The following is a 23,965-nucleotide window of genomic DNA, read 5'->3' as shown; positions in this document are numbered from 1 at the left end:
CCATGTGCCACAACTATTTAGCCTGTGCTTTAGAGCCTGTGAGCCACAACTGTTGAACCCATGTGCTGCAGCTGCTGAAGCCCATGCGCCTAGAGTCCCATGCTCTGCAACAAGAGAAGCCACGGCAATGAGGAGCCCACGCACCACAACGAAGAGTAGCCCCCACTCACTGCAGCTAAAGAAAGCCCAGGCACAGCAAAAAAAGACCCAACACAGCCAGTAAAATAAATAAATAAATAAATTTATAAAAAAAATCAATGGAGGGAGGGCTTCCCTAGTGGCACAGTGGTTAAGAATCCACCTGCCAATGCAGGGGACATGGATTTGAGCCCTGGTCTGGGAAGATCCCACATGCTGCGGAGCAATTAAGCAACTACTGAGCCTGTGCTCTAGAGCCTGTGAGCCACAACTACCGAGCCCACATGCTACAACTACTGAAACCCGAGCTCCACAACAAGAGAAGGCACCCCACTGAGAAGCCTGCGCACCACAACAAAGAGTAGCCCCTGCTTGCCACAACTAGAGAAAGCCTGCGAGCAGCAACAAAGACCCAACACAGGCAATAAATAAGTAAATAAATAAATAAATAAAATTTAAAAATATTAAAAAAAATCAGTGGAGGGAGATATGGACTAATCAATAAGGGACGCTGAAAACAGTGCTTATCCTTGTGGAAAAATAACATAAGACCTTTGTTTATTACCATATTAAAATAACTTCAGGCTTATTAAGATCTAAATGGGAAAAATCAAAACTTTAAAGCTTTTAAATAAAATATAACATTGTATTCAGAACACTTTCTTTAAAAAGGACACAAAAAACTGCATACCAAAATGGAAAAGTTGATAAATTTGACTATATTAAACCTAAAATTTCTGTCAAACAGAACCACAAAAACTAATTGAGAAGATAGCTATAGACTAGGGAAAGATATTTGCAATATACATACATGAACGCACGTGCACACATGCACAAACAAAAACAAAAGTGGAGACCTTCCACTTCCTCCCTTGCTGGGATTGCAGCCAGGCTCGCCTTCTTGCTGTTTCTAGAACCCCTGTAGGCACTCTCCCACCTCGGGGCCTCTGCTCTGGCTGTTTCCGCTGCCTGGGATGCTCCCGGATGACTTGGTATCCACTCGGCTAATACCCTCACGCTCATCAAGTCTTGGCCCATGTTCTCATGGAGGCCCACCCCGAACCTCCTGTTACATCACTCAGCAGCTGCCCTGTCCTCCCCACTCCCAGTCCCCTCGCCCTGCCCCTTTGTTCTGTGGCACTCACCCCTTCTCGCAGCTATAGCACCTATTTATTTATTATGCTTATTTTGTTTCCTTCCATGAGAAACAAAGCCCATGGGGCAGGGATTTTTCTTCATCTGGTTCGCTGGTGTGTCCCAAGTACCTAGAACAGCGACAGGCACAATCACATAAAACAGTTACAGGAACTCAAACAAATTTGAATGAGGGAATGAATGCCCTTCATTGGAAGTCGGTGCTTACCAGTCAATGTGACACAACCCTTTGATGTACCACCGGTGGGTTACAGCTGTGCTGAGAGATTGACACCCTCCCCCCTGAGGCAGCTGGCCAGGGTCTGGGGCAACAGAGGACCTGGACAATTATGTCCAATTATGCTGTAAGTAGCCTTCTCCCTTTACCCCAGTGACCTTTATAGTACTACCACTTTCTAGGTGTACCAGGACATTAAAAGTTCAGAAAACACTGTGATGGCTAAGCTGTGCCTTGTCATGTAAAAATGGGTGTATTGTGCACTTTCCACCCTGGAAGTGCCCTGTATCTTCACATCAGTGTTCCCCAAACTCTATCAAATAGCGATTCAATAACAATTTCTGCTGTTGACCCATGACATGTTCATTTAAACAAATGATTTTATGGCATAAATTGCATGTTTTAGAACATAAAGAATGTATGTTAAAAGAATCAAAGAATTAATGAATATGGAACAAGAAAGTGGTAGAAATATTTAAAATGTTAAAATTCTGGGCAGTTGTTGCAGAGAGTGATGGTGAGAAAATCGAGAGGTCTGAAAGATGGTGCTGATGAACTTAGCCTTAAATTTTGCTGCCTGGTTGCTCTACATTGGAAATTCCTTTAAGAGGGAGGGTTGATGGGAGGCCTTTCTTACAAAGACCTCAAAGTCTGGGGGTCTGCTTCCCAAAATATTCTTCCTGGGCTCCTTAACACAAAGAAAGCTCTTAGCATGTCTCTAATTTAAGCCTCACCTGGGTCTATATAATAAGGAAGGTCATGGTGCTAGATCTATCTGCACTAGGTTTTTTTCTTTTCTCTCTCTCTCTCTTTCTTTCTCTCTCTCTTTTTCTTTTTCTTTCTCTCTCTCTCTTTCTTTTTTTCTTTCCTTCTTTTTTTCTTTAATAAATTTATTTATTTTTAAATTTTTGTCTACACTGGGTCTTCATTGCCATGTGCAGGCTTCTCATTGTGGTGACTTCGCTTGCTGTGGAGCACAAGCTCTAGGCACATGGGCTTCAGTAGTTGTGGCTCACAGGCTCAGTAGTTGTGGCTCACAGGCTCAGTAGTTATGGCTCATGGGCTTAGTTGCTCCGCGGCATGTGGGATCTTCCCTGCCCAGGGCTCGAACCCATGTCCCCTGCATTGGCAGATGGATGCTTAACCTCTGCACCACCAGGGAAGTCCTGCACTAAGTTTCTTAAAAAATATCACTGCAGGGCATACACAAGGTCTCGGCTGCTGGGTAAGCAGGTATTAGACCAGAGCTACATGAGACTGAGAGGCAGTGAGCCAGAGATTGACACTCAAGACCAGAAGAGCCAGAGGAAACCTGGGAGGAAAGCTCAGGGCCAGACAAGGCAGTTGGCTGGATTTGAGAGTGCCCAGAATCTGGCAAGCACGAGAGATCTTGGAGCCAGGAGCTAGGCAAAAGCCAGGAAACTCCGGGTTCATGAGGTGAAGGCTGCATGGTGTGGGAGGGAGAGTCAGGAACAAGGCAGCAGGAACCAGCATCAGGGATGTCTTGAAACCAAGACAACCGAGTCCGCCAAGACGCCTCGTATATGCCTCTTGCCAAGGCGAAATGCAGCATCTGGAACAGTGTGCCTGGGCCTGCAGGTGGGAGCAGGATGAAGAGGCTGACATGGTTCAATGGCCAGGATGGAGCTACAGCCAAGGGAAGGTTCTGGCATTCAACCTCTGTCTCTGGCAAGGCAGTCTTTCTCATCCCCTCTTTCTAGATCTTATGCAGTATTGAAAGATGAGAATTGGGATGTACTGTGACAACCTCTCAGGTCTCTTTAGGACAGTCATTAACATCAAGCCCTAATGAAGATGGTCCTGCACTGGTCCCTCCTCTGGTGTGTTCCATATTACTCTGGTCATCTGAACACCACTTTTGACCTAGAAACTCTAGGACAGACTGACCATTAACCCAGAAATGAGGATGCATATTTGCTGATGTCCCTTTAACAGTGGGGTCATGGCCAGAGGAGCCACAACTGTCTACTTTGAGGACTTAGGGAAAGACATTTTATAGTATCTGAATGAGGGGAGTTCAGGATGGGATGCATCCAGGATCTGACCATCACTCAAAGGGCCTATGTTCCACATTTGTGATTTTAAGAATTAATGCTTATCAATTGATGTAATGAATATGGTTTCTTTCCTCCATTTATCCAATTAATATTTATTGAGTACCCACAATATGCCAGGCCTATGCTGCTCCCTACCAGTTTTAGTCTGGCTCCCCTGTCCAGCCTGGGATTTCTGTATTCTGTCGCTCAACCCCCTTCTCCAGTTAGCCAATACTTTGCTCTCTGAATGAAGTTTGCTATAACCTTGTTACTCTTACTGCTAAAGATTTTTGCTGGTATCTGAACTTCTAACCCTTCTTCAGGCATTTAAAAGATGATTGTTAGGCTTCTGCATGTTCTTCTGCTATTACATATTCCAAAGTGAGAAAGGGCATTTACAAGGAAGATGCAAACCCAAGAAGCAAACAGTTACAATGTAGCCTACACCCTGTTCTCCAGCCACGGATGTACCTGGACTTGGTATTCTAGGCCCTGCAAGCCATGATGGGCATGGGATATTTAGGTGATGTGGTTGGACCCTGGGGACAGATGAATTGGATAGAGTAGGTCTGATCTAGCAAAGGATGGAGAGAAAGAATAGATCAGGGGTCCCCAACCCCAGGTCTGTGCCCTGTTAAGAAGGGGGCCACACAGCAGGAGGTGGGCTGTGGGTGAGCAAGCCAAGCTTCACCTGCTGCTCCCCATCGCTCACATTACGACCTGAACCCTCCCCACCACATCGGTGGAAAAATTGTCTTCCACGAAACCATTACCTGGTGCCAAAAAGGTTGGGGACCGCAGGAATAGATGATAATAAAGACAGTGCTAATTACAATAATAATAATAATAATAATAATATGGGAGTCACTATAACATAGTTACAGAGGAGAACACAGACTTTGAAGTCAAGAAGACATGAGTTCAGATACCAGCTCTGACACTATCTGTGTAATCCTGACCAAGTTACTTGACTTTTTGGGTCTTAGTTTCTTCATCTCTGATATAAGTATAAGAATGCCTACCTCACAGTGAGACGTGCTTTGAAGATTAAATAAATAAGGTCATGCATTTAAAGTGCCTAGAGGACATGTCCTTTGGTTGTGACACAAAACAGGTGCTGAATAAATGGTAGGTCATAGTAAGAGTATCAGCTGCATGTATTGAGGGCTTGTGAAAATGCTAGACTCTGTAGTTGGAACAGTAATGTTTTCTCATTTACCATCACCTGGGAAGTAAGAATTACACCGCTACCCCCCACCCCCACCACCGTCTCAGAACTGAGGAATCTGAGACTTAGGGAAGTTCAATAAATTACAAGGTTCATGTAATTAATAAGAGAGGTAGCCCAGGTAAGTAAGAAAAGGGGAAGCAAATGAACATTTATGGAATGCTTACTGTGTACCAAGCACTGTACTAATGCATCACAAGCATTAATTCATTGAATTATTATAATAATTCTAAAAGATAGGTGTTACTATCTCATTTTACATGAGGAAATGGCAATTTTCTCAAGATTGTACAAATTTCCATAGGTGGAGAGTCAAGATTCCACCCCAGATTCCCAAAGCTTATAATCTTTTCATCTTGAAGTAAGGGAGGAAAGTGAGGGTTCTGCTTTTGTCCACCACAAGATAAAGCTTGGGTCTTTAGAATTTTTTTTAAATGACTGATTTCAGGAATGGAGAACAGATTTTGACCTTGGTTTTTAAACTTATGAATATTTTGAGATCCATACCTCCTCTGAAGGTTCTCTTTGCTTTGCTTCCATTCTCAGTCACCCCAACTGTACTCCAGTCAAAACAGGAGATAGCTTGTCCCCTCCCTGGGAGATTAAACTTTGTGGACATTTCTAATTGCCTGGTCATTTAGAGAATCAGTGTCTCTAGCTTGTGAGGTCCAGGTAAACATGTCAAATCAGGGTAGATGGTCTCCAGACCTGGACAAAAGACCAAAGTTTAAGAATGGCAAAGAAAACCCTTGTCTTATCTTGAGAAACTGAAAATATTATTTTTTAGGAAAAAAAAAGTAAAAATAAATGAAAAGTAAAGAAAGGGAAACTCAGGTCAGATGAGGCCACTTGGTCTGCCAAGCTGCCTGATTAGCTCACTTTATTCCCAGGATGGTTTAATCCTGATTGAGAATCTACCAGGGGGTGTCTATAGGCATGGGAGACATGACTTCTAAGGAAAGCAGGGAGAGAAAGGAGTGTTCCCCACCAGGTGTGCTGTGACAGAGAGCAGGAGAGTGAGGAAGATGGAAGAAAAACAAGCACAGTGCTCTTGGAAAGTCTCCATGAAATTAGATTCCCCACATCCTCACAAAGTCAAGAGTGGGTTCACTGGTGTGCTCTGAGGACAGGGGTCTAGCACACCAGCACTGTGCTGCAGGCTTTATTTTCATTTATTCAGCATTCAATAAATAGTTATTGAGTTCCTACTATGGGCTGGATAGGATACAGCAGTGAGTAACCAAAGTCACTGCCCACCTGGTCTTACATTCTAATGGGAGAGGGCATGTATAGACAACTAACCAAACTAAATAACTAATATAGAGTATTTTATACAATGCTAACTTTCAAAGAGAAAAATAAAGTTAAAAAGTGAGGATAGGGATAGTTAGGGAGTTTGGGATTGACATGTACACACTGCTATATTTAAAATGGATAACAAACAAGGACCTCCTGTATAGCACAGGGAACTCTGCTCAATATTATGTAGCAACCTAAATGGGAAAAGAATTTATAAAGAATAGATACATCTATATGTGTAACTGAATCACTTTGCTGTACACCTGAAATTAACACAACTTTGTTAATCAACTGTACTCCAATATGAAATAAAAAGTTTAAAAAAAGTGAGCTCTGGGAATGCAGATACAATCACTTTGAGAGAAAGGTAGTCTTATTATATTACTTTTTTAAGTGAAAAAAACTGAGGCCAGGAGGAGTTAATTTCCTGAGTGGTAGAGCTTCAACTGTAAACCGTGTTTGTTTGAAGAAAGCTCATTCTCTCTCTCTTTTTCTTTTAAAGTGCCACTTTTTATTTTAGAGTAAAAGACATTAAAAAGAAAACTACCATCCATTGTACCGTCATTCTATAAAGTTAATAATTAAAAATCTTTAACTTCGTATCGCTCATTCTCTTCTCTGTTGTCTCAGCTGCACATAGAAACAAAGGAAGTCAGGAAAATATAAGGCAATGTGTTATTTAGGAGTCTTTTCTAATCGCCTAGTGGACAGTGACAGAATTCTTTAGCATGTGGCGATGGAGAATTTATGGAAAATATATGGTTCAGTTAAGAAATAATCTTTCTCCCGCGAAGAGCAAAGATGTTTTTGAGGTCAGCATTTCAGCCTTAGAGTTGAAGATGAGCTAGAATGAAAATTCAAAAAATTCAATTTAAGAAAATAATTTGTATTTCCATTGCGCGCAAACCCATGGGAGAGCTTACATTATGTTCACAGCTTTGCTGTCGACAAGCATTGTTACCAAGCGGCAGCCCATTTCCAGCACTGTGGTAATCATTTGATCTTTTATTAAAGGACATTCTTCCAAAAATATTAATTTAAAAATTAATGTCAACACTCTCTGACATTCCATCCCTGAATGCTGAAGAAGAAAAAAGTTTTAGAGTTTTTTAATAATCTTGGTAAATATTATTTGAACTTTACTTCAAGCCAAAACAAGTTTCATGGGGGAAAAAAATCCTTTCTTCAGCCATGGGCAATAAATTTGGCCAGGAGGGCCTGGAAGCAAGAAACTGAACACGCAAAATACTAAGTGGGCATTCATGCTTGCGGACGCCATGATTTTCAGAGACGTTGGTTTTATTCTCCTAAAATATGAAAATCCTCAATTCTTGTCCATCATCTCTTTATCTCCTGAGTGGGTGTGTGGATACACCTCACGGGCTTTTTTTTTTTTTTCCCCAATATCCAGTGGTTAATTAAAAAAAAAAAAAGCCACTGACTGGACACATTATCCAGTGTTCTTCGTGTTTGGCGGAAAGAAGAAAAAATGGGAGGCTAACGATTCACTCAAAATCCAAACATCCCTCTCCAAGATCAAGGTTTTTAAGGATTAAGGGGTGTGTGTGTGCGCGTGCGTGTGCGGGCACATGTGTGTGTAGTGACTGGTGTGTCAGCTAAGCTTTCCCTCCTTTCCCGTAAATGGAGCTTTTACTTTTCATTTCTTTTCACTGTGGCTAATGAGGAAGATATCTCAAGGGCTTGAAGGAGTAGAAAGGATTCCAAGTGGTTCTTTCCCACCAAGAGAGTGTGTTTACTTTCCCTTATTTGGTAGTTGCTTGAGTCAGTGGAGGAGAAGGGAAGAAAGGGAAACAAAAGCAAAGAAAGGGGGGGAAGAGAGTGGAAGGGGGAAAAGGAAAGGCAATGGGGGACCCTGGGGGGCTCTGGAATTGGCTCAGAGGTGGAGAAGAATGAAAACTGCCCGAGGAACTGGACAGTAATCTGTCAACCCCAGACTCCAGATAAACGTGACCCAAGAAAATAAGGTATAGACGGTGAAATAAATCTAGCCCATTACTTGGTAAAGAAGAAAACAAGCAACTTTTGTTTTCTCACTTAACAGAAATTAAATCTGTTTGCTGTAGAGCTTGGGAGGAGAAGCCACTTAACCTGGCTTCCATCTGACTCTGCTGCTCTCTAGCTGGTGACCTTGGCCAAGCCACTAGGGACCCTCCAACTACAACGTGCTGACAGTAATATTCCTTTTCATTCGGAACTCATAGGGTTGCCCAGAGCATCAAATGAAATAATTTATTACATATGCATTCTCTCATTCAACAAGATTTGTTGAGTATCTACTATGAAGAAATGGACAAATTCTTGCCTCATGAAGCTTACAGTCTATGTATATTCTAAATATATTTCAGTGTGTGTTGTAATATAGGAAATATATGTATACATACACACATATACCTCGCATTATCTATATATCATAATATACAGAAACATATTTACTTTATTATGTAAAGATAGTTATTATGTTGCTGTCACATGTGGCAGAAGTGCATAAGAGCAACTTCTGGTGGATCACATACTACATATATTTGTGTGTAGATGTGGGAATTAAAAATGTAACTGAGCACATTTGCGGATGATTGGCCTGCCTCGTCCCTGGCAGTTGGCTGTATCTAGCTTATCTCTATTCATGTAGGGTTTCCAACACAGAATTAGTGCTTCCAGAAAAAGAACACCTTAAAAAAAAGAGCAGCGACTTTGGCAAGTGACACAAGCAAAAGGTATTAACTGCTTCAGTCAGTTTGGACAGGACATTCACACCCAGCTAGGCTTACTGCTCTCAGACTCATGGAGTGGGCGGCTGTAGACCACTTGTCTTCAGCTGGAACAATATGACACCTTCCCCAGAGGCCAGAAAATCATTGCTTCAATTGTTAATATCTGAATAAAATGTACTCAGATTTGCTCTTGCTTGAAATAGCAGAGTTTCTGGAAAAGAATCAAGACTCTTTTTTAGCCTTCTTGCCTCCCATCCTTACCTAGTCCAGTTTTGTTCAGATAGTTTACTACAGGGTAGAGGTAGCCAAGGTCAGGGATAATGGAAGTTCATCTACCTCCAGAATCGCCACCCTGGACCCTAACTGGTCCCAGCTCTTGAGAGTGATGAGCTTGAGGATGGGAGAGATGATAGTGTCAGGGATGGAGATGTGGCAGGTGTAAATTATTATTACTTCTATTTTATTACTTCCTTTATTTAAAAGGAAAATGAAAGTCCTGGTTCAAAATCTTAGGTGATTGCCAAGAGATATGTTCTTATAATAATAGCAACAATTTTTTCTAAGTTCTATTCCTGGGAGTTGTGGTGTGGCTCCGTGGTACTTGTTGCATGACCTTGAAAGTTTGCTCTCTGAAAGTACTTTTCTACCCATCCAATTTCCACTACCACATCTCTCCCTGGACACCAAAGAGAGAAAATCAACATGTAAAACTGTAGAAACGGAATTAATAGAATGAAGTAAGCACTGATTTTATTTCATTCTGCTTAATTCCACCTGCAGCACTACCACTAATTGTGACAGTAATTTGTACCATTTAGTGGTCGCTATGCACCAGACATTTGCTAGTTGCTTAACGCACATTATTTTAATTAGTTCACCCAACAATCCGAGGAGCTAGATTTGATTATTAGTCTCATTTTACAGTTAAGGGAACAAGCCTAAAGAATTGAGTAGCTTGTCCAAGTCACCTAGCTGGAGAATAGGAAAGCCAGGATTTGAAATCATGACTTCAATCCACGTTTTCAATCCCTCACCCTTCTTCCTTGCCTTAGGTGTTCTCTTTAACCTCGTTCCTGGCTTTGCATGACTCTTCTTCAGTTTTTACCCTCCACCCCACTCCCTACCTCTAGTCCTTCATTCCCATCAGGTAATTAAAGAAACCAAATGGTAACATTTAAAAACAACAACCATGGAGCTTCCCTGTTGGTGCAGTGGTTAAGAATCCACCTGCCAATGCAGGGGACATGGGTTTGATCCCTGGTCCAGGAAGATCCCACATGCTGTGGAGAAACTAAGCCCATGTGCCACAACTACTGAGCCCACATACCAGAACTACTGAAGCCTGCATGCCTAGAGCCCGTGTTCCACAAGAGAAGTCACCACAATGAGTAGCCCCTGCTTGCTGCAGCTAGAGAAAGCCTGCGTGCAGCAACAAAGACCCAACACAGCCAAAAAATAAATTTAAAAAAATAAATAAAAGTGTATTTAGGTTAAAAAAACAACAACAACAACAACAAATAAACTCTAAGAACACACAGAACATTATTTTTTTCTCACTCTTCTGTGTTTGGAAACACGTGTTGGTTTCACGAAGGCTTGGGAGAGAGCCAGTCTTTTCCTTCAGGTCATCTGCACCACGTCTCATGTGGGTCTAAGTGATAGCATTTCTTGGGTATCCTCAAAGCAGATTTCAGGCATGGCAGAGAACTTGCATTTTATTAGAGTGCTGGTTTCTGAAGGCTTCGTCCTTGCCAAGAACAACACAGCAAGACAACTCCGTGCCATCGGTGCCTGTGGTGACCAATGTGACAGGGTTCCTTGTTGCCCCCCAAGAAGAAAGGCGGCAAATAGCTGAAGACTTCCATGAAAAAAGTTTCAAACTTGATTAAATGAAGTAGACAACAAAGAGGTGAGTGATGCTTCTAGAAAGGTTTATAGAAGTAAAAAGAGAAATATAAATAACTCTGAAAGAAAGGAATAGTGTGCCCCAAAGAAAACCCTCCGTACTTATTAGGAATAGTGTCTTGAATGTTTTTTTAAAGCAATGGCTCCATTGGGTTGGAGTGCTTCAGCTTGTTCCATTGAGATTGGGGTGGTCTGAGAAAAGGAAAGGGCTCCACATTTCAAAGCTGAATGGGGGTGTAAAGAGCATGGCTCCTGTTGAGGGAACAAGCAAAACCAACATGGATTTACAATGCGCTAATCCTACATATAGACCCTACCCAGAGGCCAGGCTTGAATTAAACTAGGGTGGAAAATTTTGAGCTGTTCCATTCACTGCAACTCATCTGTGCGGGGCATTTAAACTATATGTCTGGCAGATGTATTGGGACTATTATTAAGTTATTTGGTGAATATACAAAATCTATTTATAAAATATTAATACTTATTTTTGCAAATAATTTGCATATCATCCACTAAACTGGAGTGCAGACATGGTGTTATATCCTTTACAAGCTCTTTCCCCTTACAGGCTCGGCCAGAGGTGTCTCCACATGTGTACAGGGGCCTCCAGGCTCCACCGTATGAGTCTGCTCCTTCTCACCTGCATAGTGCTTTTGCCAACCTCTGTTTTAGATTCTTGTCTTGATCTCCAGCTTGGTATAAACACTTTGGATGCTCTCTTGCTTTCTGGACCATCTTCACTTAGAGAAGACATTTCAGTTACCATTTTCTCTGTGCCTTGCAGCTGAAGGTCAGTTTTGCTCACTCCCAAGATCAATCAAAATCTCAAAGACCCAGATTTAAAGCAGAAAGCTGGCCTGTCTCCCGCACTCAAATAGGGGAAGAAGCTGCACCATTACACAATGCTTGAAACAGGTAGTTTGTATGAAAGTTCTGTGTACCGATATATGCCCAATTTTCATCTGCTCTTTACATACAAATTCAGGGTGGGCCCAAGAATCCCTTTACTCCCTAAAATCACAGATAGAGTTCTCCTTTCTTTCTTCTCCATCATCTAACCTTTTTATTCCCATTGCATTGCAATTTCATTAGCCTGGATTTAAGATTTAAATGGAAAGATTCTCAGAAATAAGCTTTATAGAAATTGAGGTATTCAAATGTCTTTGCCACCACCTAGTTGGGTGAACTATGTCATCACAGAATTTAACTCCTTTATTCTATATTATCTGTTTTTAAGTTTTATTTACTTCTTTTTTTTAATAAATTTATTTATTTATTGTCTGTGTTGGGTCTTCGTTGCTGCACACGGGCTTTCTCTAGTTGCAGAGAGTGGGGGCTACTCTTCATTGTGGTGCGTGGGCTTATTGTGGTGGCTTCTCTTGTGGAGCGTGGGCTCTAGGTGCACGGGCTTCAGTAGTGGTGGCGCACAGGCTCAATAGCTGTGGCTTGCAGGCTCTAGAGTGCAGGCTCAATAGTTGTGGCACAGGGGCTTAGTTGCTCTGTGGCATGTGGAATCTTCTTGGAGCAGGGCTCGAACCGGTGTCCCCTGCATTGGCAGGCAGATTCTTAACCACTGTGCCACCTAGGAAGTCCCTTACTTACTTCTTTAAATGGAGATTATATCTATTTTATTCAAGGAGAACAATGGATTGAGCAAAATAAACCTTCCTTCAAGGAGGAAGGATATGGTTGCTAGGTAGAATTGCAAGCTGTGAACCATAAATATTGAATTTGTTCTCTGGAGAAGCAAGTTTGCAAACTACTGATCTAGAATAATAAGTGGATGAGAATAAAAAGGAATATTCTGAGTGTGTATATTGAAGTCAGAGTACAGGTGACAGAGGTGGTTAATAAGGGAAGACTAGCCCTTCCAAGTGTTAAACAGATTTTAATGCAAATGTAATTAAGACATTGTGGGCCTTCAAAAACATGGAAATCACTGGAACAAATAAATGGCCCAGAAATCAGTCAAACGCAGTTCAATAGGAAAAATTGTATTTTTAACTAGTGGTTCTGGGACAACTGGATATCAACATGCAAAAGAATGAAGTAGGACCAGTACCTCACATTGTATATAAAAATTAATACAAAACAGAACTTAAATCTGAATGAAAGAACTAAAACTATAGAACTCGTAGAAGAAAACATAGGCATAATCTTTGTCAATTTGGATTAGGCAATAGTTTCTTAGAAATGACACCAAAAGTACAAACAATTAAAGAAAAAATAGATAAATTGGTTTTAATTAGAACACAAACACTTTTGTATTTCAATGGATACCATCAAGAAGATGAAAAGACAGCCTATAGACTGGGAGGAAATACTGGCAAATCATTTACCTAATAAGGACTTGTAGCCAGAATTTGTAAGTAAAGCTTCTGACTGAAATACAAAAAGACAAAGAAGCCAACTGAAAAATAACTATAGGATCTGCATAGACATTTCTCCAAAGAAGATATACGAATGGCCAATAAGCACATGAAAAGATGTTCACCATCATCAGTCACTACAGAAGTACAAATCAAAAGCACAATGAAATACCACTTCATACCCACTGCGTGGATATAATAAAAAAGATAGACAATAACAAGTGTTGATGAGGATGTGAAGAAATTGGAACTCTTACAGTTTGCTGGTGGGAATGTAAAATGGTACAGTTGCTTTGCTATACAATTTGGCAGTTCCTTGAAGAGTAAAACGTAGAGTTACCACATGACCCAGACATTCCTAGGTATACCCAAGAGAAAACAATATATATACATCCACACAGAAACTTGCACATAAATGTTCATAGCTGCAATATTCATAATAGCCCCAAAATGGAAATAACCCAAATGTTCATCAACTAATAAATGGATAAACAAAGTGTGGTATATCCATACATTAGAATATTATTTGACCGTAAAATAGAATGTAATATTGGTACATGTGACAACACGAATGAACATTGAAAGCAAGAGAAATAAATCAATCATAAAAGGCCACATACTGTATGATTCTATTTACATGAAATGTCCAGAACAGGAAAATTCATAGAGATAGAAAGTAGAGTAGTGGCTACCCAAGGCTGGGGGAGGGAAGGATGAGCAGTCCTGCTAACAAGTGGGTGATTTCTTTTTCAGGTGATGAAAATGTGCTGGTTTGGTTGCACAACTTTGTGAATACACAAAAACCACTGAATTGTGCACTTTAGTGTGAATTATGTCTAAATAAACTTGTTATTAAAAGTTAACTAGTTTATATAAGTGACTTTAATATATAATTGAGTCATTACAGAACACTAAGGAAAGATGATTCAATAAATGGTATTGAGACTATCTACAATTTTGAAAAAGTACTAAATTTACATCTACACTACTTCAAAGTAAATTTCAGATGGATTAAAGATTTAAATATTTAAATCATAGAAAAAGCAAAACAAGAAGGTAGAAATAAATATTTATTAGGTATTTATATATGGAGATTAAGTACATTTCTACACTTAAAAACAACTGAAGAAACCACAAATTAAATGCTCAACATAAAATGGCCATATTACAAATAAATATGTAAAAATTAAGAACTATGTGATATAAATTTTAAAAATATTAATAAAAAGGAAAATAGATTGATAAAGAACATATTGTAAAGATATGACTGACAAAGGTTAATATCTTTATTTTAGAAAAAAGTAAATTGATAAAATGTAAAATTAAAACAGGGCTGAGGATACAAACAGATAACTCACAACAGAGAAAGTCACACAATTCAAGGCTGGGTAAAAGTTGTGTAATAACGTTTGTTGTAAAAAGGTTTTGTGCTGTGGCCTGCAGAGAAAGGAAATAACCATTCAGTTTGAAGGAGAGAAATATATAGTAAGGGGTAATGTAATTAAAATGTTTATTTTAATTATTCATTAATTATTCATGCAAAATTATTCATCCGTGCATGTAATCAAAGATGTGTACTTTAACGATTACCCTTTCTCCTCCTATTAAATTAGCAAACATTATAATTTTTAAAGGTGGTGCGAAGGAAAAGTGAAAGTGGTATATTCTCAAACATAGACAATGTAGTGTCATAAAAATATCATTCCTGGTTTTGGAGTGAGGCAGAATTAACATCAAATGATAATTCTGTCAGTTACAAGCTGCACGATCTTGAGTAACTAATACAATCTCTGAATGTATATTATTAACCATAAAATGGTGATAATTCCCACCTTGTAGCATTGATATGAAGACTAATGATATGTGCAAAGAATCTAGCTGAGTGCTTGTCACATAATAACAATAACCACCGTTGGTCATGTAAATTAATGAGAAATTGAGCAACAAGTATCAAGACATAACATGTTTGTATTAATTTATCCATTAATTTTACTTCTGAGGACATACATTCTAAGGAAATAATTTCTAAGGAGAAAGGGGGAAAAACTATATGCACAGAACTATTTTTACGGCACTATCTAGAATAGGAAATAGTGTCCCATCACAGCAGAACGGTTAAGTCAATTATGATGCTGCCACTCACTGGGAGGAAGGATGATGTGGCTGTCACGAAGAATGATGATTGTGAAGACTCTGTAGCTTCCTTTTTAAAAACATTGAAACTTCCGTTTACCAAAGGACACAATCAACAATGAAAAGGCAACCTATGAGTGGGAGAAAACATATAAAATATATCTGATAAAGGACTAATATCCAGAATATATCAAGAACTTCTACAACTCAACAACAACAGAAAGACAAACAACCTGATTAAAAAGTGGACAAAGGATTGGAATAGACATTTCTCCAGAGATGACATACAGATGGCCAACAAACATGTGAAAAGATGCTCAACATCACTAATCATCAGGGAATGCAAATAAAAACCACAATGACATAGCAGTTTATATGTGTCAGAATGGCTGTCATCAAAGGGACAAGAGATAACAAGTGCTGACAAGGATGTGGAGAAATTGGAACTTTTGTGCACTTGGTGGGAAAGTAAAACAGTGCAGCTGTTATGGAAAACAGTATGACAGTTCCTCAGAAAATTAAAAATAGAACTACCATATGATCCAGCAATCCTACTTCTGGGTATACACCCAAAAGAACAGGAAGCAAGATCTGGAAGAAATATTTGTACCCCCATATTGGTTGCAGCATTATTCACACTAGCCAAGACATGGAAACAACCTAAATGTTCATCAATGGATGAATGGATAAAGAAAATATTACACACACACACACACACACACACACACACACAGTGAAATACTACTCAGCTTTATTTTTTCCTTTTAAAAGTTTTACTGAGATATAATCGACACAGTAAACTGCATATATTTAAAGTGTACAGTTTGATATTTTTTCTTATTAGTCATCTATTTTATACATATTAATGTATATATGTCAGGTCCTAATCGACTCAGCTTTAAAAAGGAAGACAATCCCCTTATATACTACCACATGGATGAAATGTGAGGACAGTATGTTAAGTGAGAAAAGCCAGTCACAAAAAGGCAAATACTGTATGAGTCTACTTATGTGAAGTATCTAAAGTAGTCAAATTGATGGAAACAGAAAGGAAAGTGGTGGTGGCAGGAGCTGAGGAAAGGGAGAAATGGGGAGTTGTTTACAACTTTGCAAGTTTGGCAGGATGACAAAGTTCTGCAATGCTGTGGCACGTCAATGTGAATATACTTTACTGAACTGTACGCTAAAAATGTGTTGAGATGGTAAATTTTATGATAGGTTTTTTTATTTTTGCCATAATTTAAAAAATTGTTTTAGAGAATAATAAGTATGAAATGAGTGCTTTTCACTGTGCCGGTGCCCCAGTCTGAGGGGTGAAGACTCTGAGAGGTAAAGGCCAGATGGACCACCCAAGGGCCGTTTGGAAGGAGCAAGAAGAAGCCGTTGAAAAGTTTAAAGCAGGGATGTAGACCTATTCCATTAACATTTTGAAAATACCGATCCGACCTCAGGGTGGAATACGGATTAGTTGTATATAAAATTGTGTATTCACTACAGCTATGGACACAAAAATGCATATGAAGGAAAAGACTAAAGGGAATAAGCAAATGGGCAACTGTTTTTCTTCCAATAAAAGAAAATTCTTGTTCTTGTCTTCTCTAACTCATAAAGGGGGTGGCCAGAAAAGCCACACAACTTTGAAATGTGTAACAGAAGGAGAGGCTTGTTTAATCTCCTTCTATACCTTTCTCGGGCCTGGCCCACCCCTCCGTGATGCCAACTCAAGTTCAGTTCAAAGGCTGAGTGTCTCCTGTGCTGCCATCTAGTGGTAACTCCCAGGCTGTGAACAGAATTCAAGATTATGCCTATAACTTGGTTTCATATCAAATAACCACAGAACAATCTAGGAATAGGGTTGAAATTATTCTAGTAAATAACCTTAAACTACTTCTCTTAGATACTAGTCTTGATTGCAAGTGGTTGGAGAAGGAACCTTTTTGTGACCTCTTTATATCTCTTCCAGCTCTTTTATGTGGTTTAAATTGCAGGGTGGTGGGCGGGGGGAGGGGAGCTTTTGAAATTTTATATTAATATGACATAATTCACAATGAGAAGTTCTACTGGTTTGGGTTTTTAAAAATGTCAATATTTAATAATGATGAAAGACACTAGAGGTTTTATAAATGAGTGATGATTTTTAGATACAGATATCATGGCTAAATTTTTTAAGTTGGCAAATTTAATATTTTCTTTGCCAGTTTATTATTTTGCAATAGATGTAGATGATCAGGTAATTCTCAGGGACCAAAAATGGTATATATTGAGATTCAAAAAACATAATATTTTAATATAAGAAAATCTGTGGTGCTTGTTAATTCATAAATTTTAAATACAGTATAAAATAAGAATTTTATCTCATAATTTAAAACTATTTTGTAATTAATAGGAAATGTTAATTTTTTTCAGAAGGAAAAATAGACATCAAATCAATATAAGGTATTTCAAAATCTTACCTTATGCAGCTGGGTTTTTCTTCTTTCTTCTTCCTGTTTATCAATTGTAAAGACTAAGTAGAAAACTTCTCTGCTTTTGAAATTCCCAAATGATGTTTCAACTTATGAATGAATCTATATTTTTATGAAAAACTGAAAGGGACTTTGGATTCAGATTGCTTGCTTCCAGTTCTATGACCTTTCAAGATACATGTTCCTTGGACCAATGACTCTGAACGTCTTCATCTGGAAAATGGGATAAAAACCCTATCAACTCATAGGGGTTTTGAAAGATTAAATGAAATCATGCATACAAGATACTTACAGTGCCTGGATCATGAGAAATACTCAAACACTCTCAGCTACCATTATTACAAATGAAGATAATCTATGCTAACGAAACAGAGCTATATCAAAACATAGTTACTCAAATATCTCCCACTAGGTCAGTGGTGTGATTTTTGAAGAAACTCTCTGTGTGTGTGTGTGTGTGTGTTGAATAGTTGATAACTGCCTGCCTCCAGTAACTTTTATTTAGGAGTTGTTATTTTGAAGAAATGATGATCACATATGGACATCAGCGTCTGTTCTTCCTTAGATATTGATCCTGTACAGAGGGTTCCAAATAGAAACGAGAAAGTGAACTTGACCCAGAGTAAGACATGTTATAAAGTTTTAGAAGATATAAGAATAATTCAAATCCTACATAAATTTATTCCTACTCCAAAATATTTAAAACTACTTCTTCTCGTACATCAGTGCTTAAATAAAGTTTTAATAACACTTGAATTAAGCATTTTTGGTTAAAATTTAAAAATTATTTTAATAAACAAGTCTTCTAAATGGCATTTAATGTTTCCTAAAGCATGGATTGTTGCTCACTCTGTTGTTTAACTGGGGAAACAGAACAACTGAAGAATCTTTGATGATGTGATGTACCGGAAGTCAAAATATGTATGGTGCAAATTACGTACAAAAATCAGAGGGATGCAGAGAACAGCTCAGAGTCAGAAGTGAGGGAGTCATCTATGGAATGTTCTGGAAGGCAGTATGTTGGTGAAGTTCTGGATTGTTGGACAGACTGCTACAGACTGTCAGGAACTGGGTGAGACTGTGACCAAGGGTCAGGCAGGTCAGAGTAGGGCTTGATGGACAGAAAAGATGTCTCTGCTGGATCCTGAAAAACAGAGAAGGGAGGTCAAGGTACCCAAGCAGGGGAGATGGAGCAGGCAGAAATGCAGAATCTGAAATATACATGGTGTGGTTTGGTTGAAGAAAGTATCCGGATGGTGACTCTGCTAAACATCAGAGTTGTCTCATCCAGGTGTTCTGACCTAGCCTCAGTCCTCCTGAAGTCAAGGATGCCCTACTCATGGAGAGAGTTGCTATGTTCCACTCACTGAGTCAACACATGTTTATTTAGCTTATTATATAGCAGAAACCACTCCACACACTAAGGAACATGACATAGGCCTTGCCTCAAGGAGCTTGGTGGGTGAGAGCTATGGGACCTTGCAACTACAAGCACCGTGTGATAAGTGCTAGATCGGCAATACCGCAGAAGGCTTAGAGCAAGGGTTTTGGCATCATCTGGATGCTGTTCTTGCTGTGTAACCTTGGGCGAGTTGCTTAACCTGTCTAAGCCTCAGGTTCCTCACCCATAAAACAGAAGCATGGACAAAACCCACTGCATTTGGGTTGTTACGGGATTTACATGAAATGATGCCAGCCAAGTTCTTAGCATAATCATGGCCCGTGGATGGGGAGTACCTAATAAATGTTAGTTATTGGGAAGAAAAACACAGAGATATGGGATATGGGAAATAGTCCAATTATGAGGGAGCCAAAGAAGTAATAGAAGAGGCAGCACAAGGCAAGAACCAAAGAAGTTAGCCTGATAAAGGTAGGGGCTTGGGAGGGGGAGAGGAGGAGGAGTCCTAGAGAAGAATTCTGGAGGTGGGAGAATGAAAGGCATGCTGAGGGAGCTAAAAGCAATAGAGAAATGAACATAAAGTGGAGTCTGGGGAGATGGGTAGGGCTTTGATTGTGTGGGGTCATATGTGTCATTGAGTTCTTCAAAGTTGCCCAGCACACCTGCCTCATAGGCAATGGCTTGATGTTCCTTCTGCCTGGGGTGCTGTTCTTCCAGATACCCTCACGCCTCTTACCTTTACTTCCTTCAGGCCTTTGCTCAAATGTCTCCACGTTGGGGGGGTCTTCCTTGACCACGCTGTGTAAAAGGGGGCTTATGCAGTACAGGGTACGGGTAAATCACATAGATTCAGGAGTCAGGCTGCTGCGACTGGCACCCCAGCTCTGCCTCTTCCCTCCAGTAAGTGACACTCTCTTTATGCTTCTGTTTCCTCACGCGTAAGATATAAATAATAATAGTGCTGATGCAGAGGGCTGGTTAAATGAATTGATAGGAGCAGAGGAAGGAATGGTCGACAAACAGTAAGTCCTCTGTAAGGATCTGCTGGTGTTAGTGTTACTGTCGTTGTTCCAAATAATAATCGAGGTGTGGAGTAGAGGCCATTGCACAAAGTCAGCGCCCTTTTCACTGCTCATTGCTTTGGGGAAGCTGCTGGAAGCTAGATTTCCATGAGGGGGATAATTTTTTTATTTTCGTTTTTGCTTTTATAATTAGGAAATATACCAAGTTCATCAAAAAGTATATAGAATTGTATTGCAAATACCTGTACACCCACCACCCAGCTTGAAAACTAAAACATTACGAATACAATTGAAGCATCTTAAGGTGTTTTGGTCCTGATTTCTTTGTTATTGTTACACCAGCTTTTCCCAAGGGAGTCACTTGCAAGCTGCTTCTGAGGGGTGGGATGTGGGGAGAAAGTTGGGAGATCAGGTTCCAATTTGTTTGGGAAGTGATGGGTTTTTACAAAATACAATAAGATTATTTTCTGCAGGATTACTCAAAGCTTCCCAAATTGAACACAGACACCCCCCGCCCTGATTTTTTATGCCATGTCATTTGGCACATGAAACATTTTTGAAAACACTATAACATCAACTCCAAAAATTACTAGTAACCTGATCATTTTCATGTCATTCAGAGGATGGATTAATTTTAAATATTAAGTAAAAAAAAAACAGGGCTTGATAAATAATCTGAGTGCCAAGATCAGAGCTAAATGGGCAGTTCAGCTTTAATAACCACGGAGGACTGTATGGCCTGATTATTTATGCTCCAGTTTTCCCTGTAATCTTGCTATTTTATTCTATCCACATTTTCCTCGATCTTGATGTCATTGTTTGCCATGTGTTGTTGGACTCTCAGATCCCATGGAACAAGGCAGAGAATAGATTCATTAAACTCAAATGAAATATACCTAACTGTCTTCACCACAAAATGCTAAATTTTACAATGTTGATTTAACGACTATTGAACATTTCTTTTGGTTCTTTCCAAATTTAACATTGATTAATACTGAGATTAAGCCAGTAGTATTGACGTAAGCCAGAAGCTGAACTACAGCCACACCATACTTATAAATTCAGTCATTTCAAGGTTATGCTGTGGTGTAAGTCAGGGTCACTGATGAGCTGATGGATTGGAAGATGGGTGGGAAAAAAACTCCTTGGAGCAGTTGGTCCTTGAGCTGTGATTTAAAAAGGAGAAACTTGTGGTTTGGTTGTTGTTCCATAGATATGGAAAAAATGGAACGAAGGCTCACAGCCAGGAGAGGAAGAACCAGTGGAAGGAACCACATGACAATAAATTTAGTTGGTCTGGAAGGTGAAGACGAGGTTAGAGCAGGAGATGAAAACAGTCAGAGGGTGGGTCAAGCCGGGAGAAGCCTTTGAAAGAAATACTTGGAAATTTGTGCTTGACTTAAAGGGTAATAGGAAATCAATGTAAGGCTGCAGGTCTCTAGAGGATATGGTCAAAGCGATGAACAAGGGAAACATAAAGAGAAAAGAAATGACTTTAGAAGCTGTAGCCCTGTGAGCATAATTTATGTTGCGGTACATATTTATTATACACTCTATTTGAAAGCCAGGAAGCCATATTTGTTGAATGCTAAGTCAACAAATGGTTATGATAAACTCGAAGATGGGTGATGCCTTAGAGGGCCAGAATAGGGAGGGTGGGAAAGAGTCGCAGGAGGGAGGGGATATGGGGATATATGTCTAAATACAACCGATTCACTTTGTTGTACAGCAAAAACTGGCACAATAGTGTAAAGCAATTATATACCAATAAAGAGCTTAAAAAAATGGTTATGCTGATGTGGGTGGGCAATTCAGATTACAGAACCCAAGTAATAAAGTAAGTGCCCATAATCAGGAAGGTGGTTTGTCACAGACATCCTGGGAGAAAGTCAAGAGGAATAATAATAGTAATCATAATAATAATGTAATACACACGCATATATTTCTGTGTTTCAGGCTCTGCTCTGACAAATCTACAATAAAAGAGGTGAGGTAGATAAGATCCTTGCCTTTATGGAGCTTAAAGTCCGGGGATAACACATTCATACCTGTTCAACAAATTCTTACTGAATACCTAATACTGGCCAAACTATGCCTTACACGAGTGATGGAACAAAAGATACAGTCATCACGGAATTTGCAGTCAACTGGGATAGAGAGAAGTAGCTGGGCAATTAACATACAGTGTAACGAGAATGTCTGTAGGAAGAATACAGAGAGCCAGAGCTAGACTGAAGGGGTGGGTAGCTGTGCAGGGTGTTAAAACATCCCTGAATGTGCACAGATTGGAGCAACTTGTGTTTCCAAAACTTGGGGGTCTATGATTGTGATTCAAGGACTATTTTGACAAGCATCTTGGAAGGGGCTCAGGGATACGCTTAAATGACAATAATGAGTCACTGAACTGCATTCTAAGGAGGCTGAGGCTGGTTACCTTCAGGGCTTTCCTTTCGCTAAACTGGGAATTGCAGATCTGATGCTACAGGGGACCTGTTCGCAGACAACGGCAGAGAGGCTAATTGCTGGCTACCTCAAGAGATTTCCCCTCTCTCCTCACAGAGCATATGGCTTCTCCTTTATATAAACACTTTCTATATTTAATGATGTGAAGCGGCACCCCTTGTTGGCTCATTTTCTTGGTCTCGATTCCATTCTGCAGTGTGCTCTAGCAGCAGGAAAGTGAGCCAGAGTGGTGGTTAACGATCTGTGTCAACGTGACAGGGCTCTGGGGTGCCCGTATAGGGTGACACATGATTTCTGAGTGTGTCTGTGAGGGCGTTTCTGGATGTGATTAACATTTGAGTCAGTAGACTGGGTAAAGCAGATTGCTCTTCCTGTGGGAGTGGGCCTTATCCAACCTGTTGAAGGACTGAATGGAATAAAAGACTGATAAGAATTTCTTTCTCTCTGCCCAACTGTCTTCAACCAGGGATATTGGTCTTCCCTTTCCTTTGGACTTGGACTGAAACTTACGCCATTGGCTCTGCTGGTTCTTAGGTCTTTGATCTCATACTGGAACTATACCATCAGTTCTCTTGAGTTCTTAGACTGCTGACTGTGGATCTTGAACTTGGCCTCCATAATTACATAAGCCTGTTCCTTACAGTAAATCAAGCTCTCCCCCCCCCACCTCCACATTGGTTCTATTTCTCTGGAGGACCCGGACTACTACACGTACCCCATATTGTTGGGTTGGGGAGAGTGCTTGAATATGTAGGTTGTCTGTCTGGGATGACCAAAAAGAACTATGGATTCAGGGGTCAGGTACCAGAGGACGTTATTGCAGCCTTGTAAGGTGTGCCGCAACAAGAAACCCCAGAAAAGACTGCCTACTGCTTTAAGCCTGTCTTAACATAAGTGAGTAGCGTGTTACTCCTTCTTTATCCCAGTTACGTCTGTGGCCTTAAAATATTCTGTTATTGTAGCTTAGCTGCTCAAAGACCGTCTCTGCAGTAGATAAAAGGTTGTTGGAAAAGAGGGAAAAGTCAGGAAAAGTCAAAGGCAGCCTTGTTTCTCAGAACCCCTTAGATCTAAGTGACAGAACCGACCCAAACTCTTTTGAGAAAAAGGAGCGTGCTCCTCCTTCTCCCCTCCCCCGCCAACAGCCCCTCGCCATATAACTAAAAACTTAGGAATGGGTGGGTCCAAGGTACAAACCACGGTGTCAGCGCGACCTTTTTTCATTTCTTGTCTCTGATTTTCTTTGTGAGTTGGCTTCTTTCCCTCCTGTACTGGACAGCTTCTTTCAGGCATCTGAGAAAGATGAAGAGCTCAAGAACAAAGTAGACATTTTCCTTACAAGCCAAGAATGCAAAGGAAACAAGGACGTAATTCCCATAACGCTCA

This window comes from Hippopotamus amphibius, chromosome 12, assembly GCF_030028045.1.
Source record: "Hippopotamus amphibius kiboko isolate mHipAmp2 chromosome 12, mHipAmp2.hap2, whole genome shotgun sequence".
NCBI lineage: Eukaryota > Metazoa > Chordata > Mammalia > Artiodactyla > Hippopotamidae > Hippopotamus > Hippopotamus amphibius.
Note: the sequence above shows the minus strand (reverse complement) of the source record.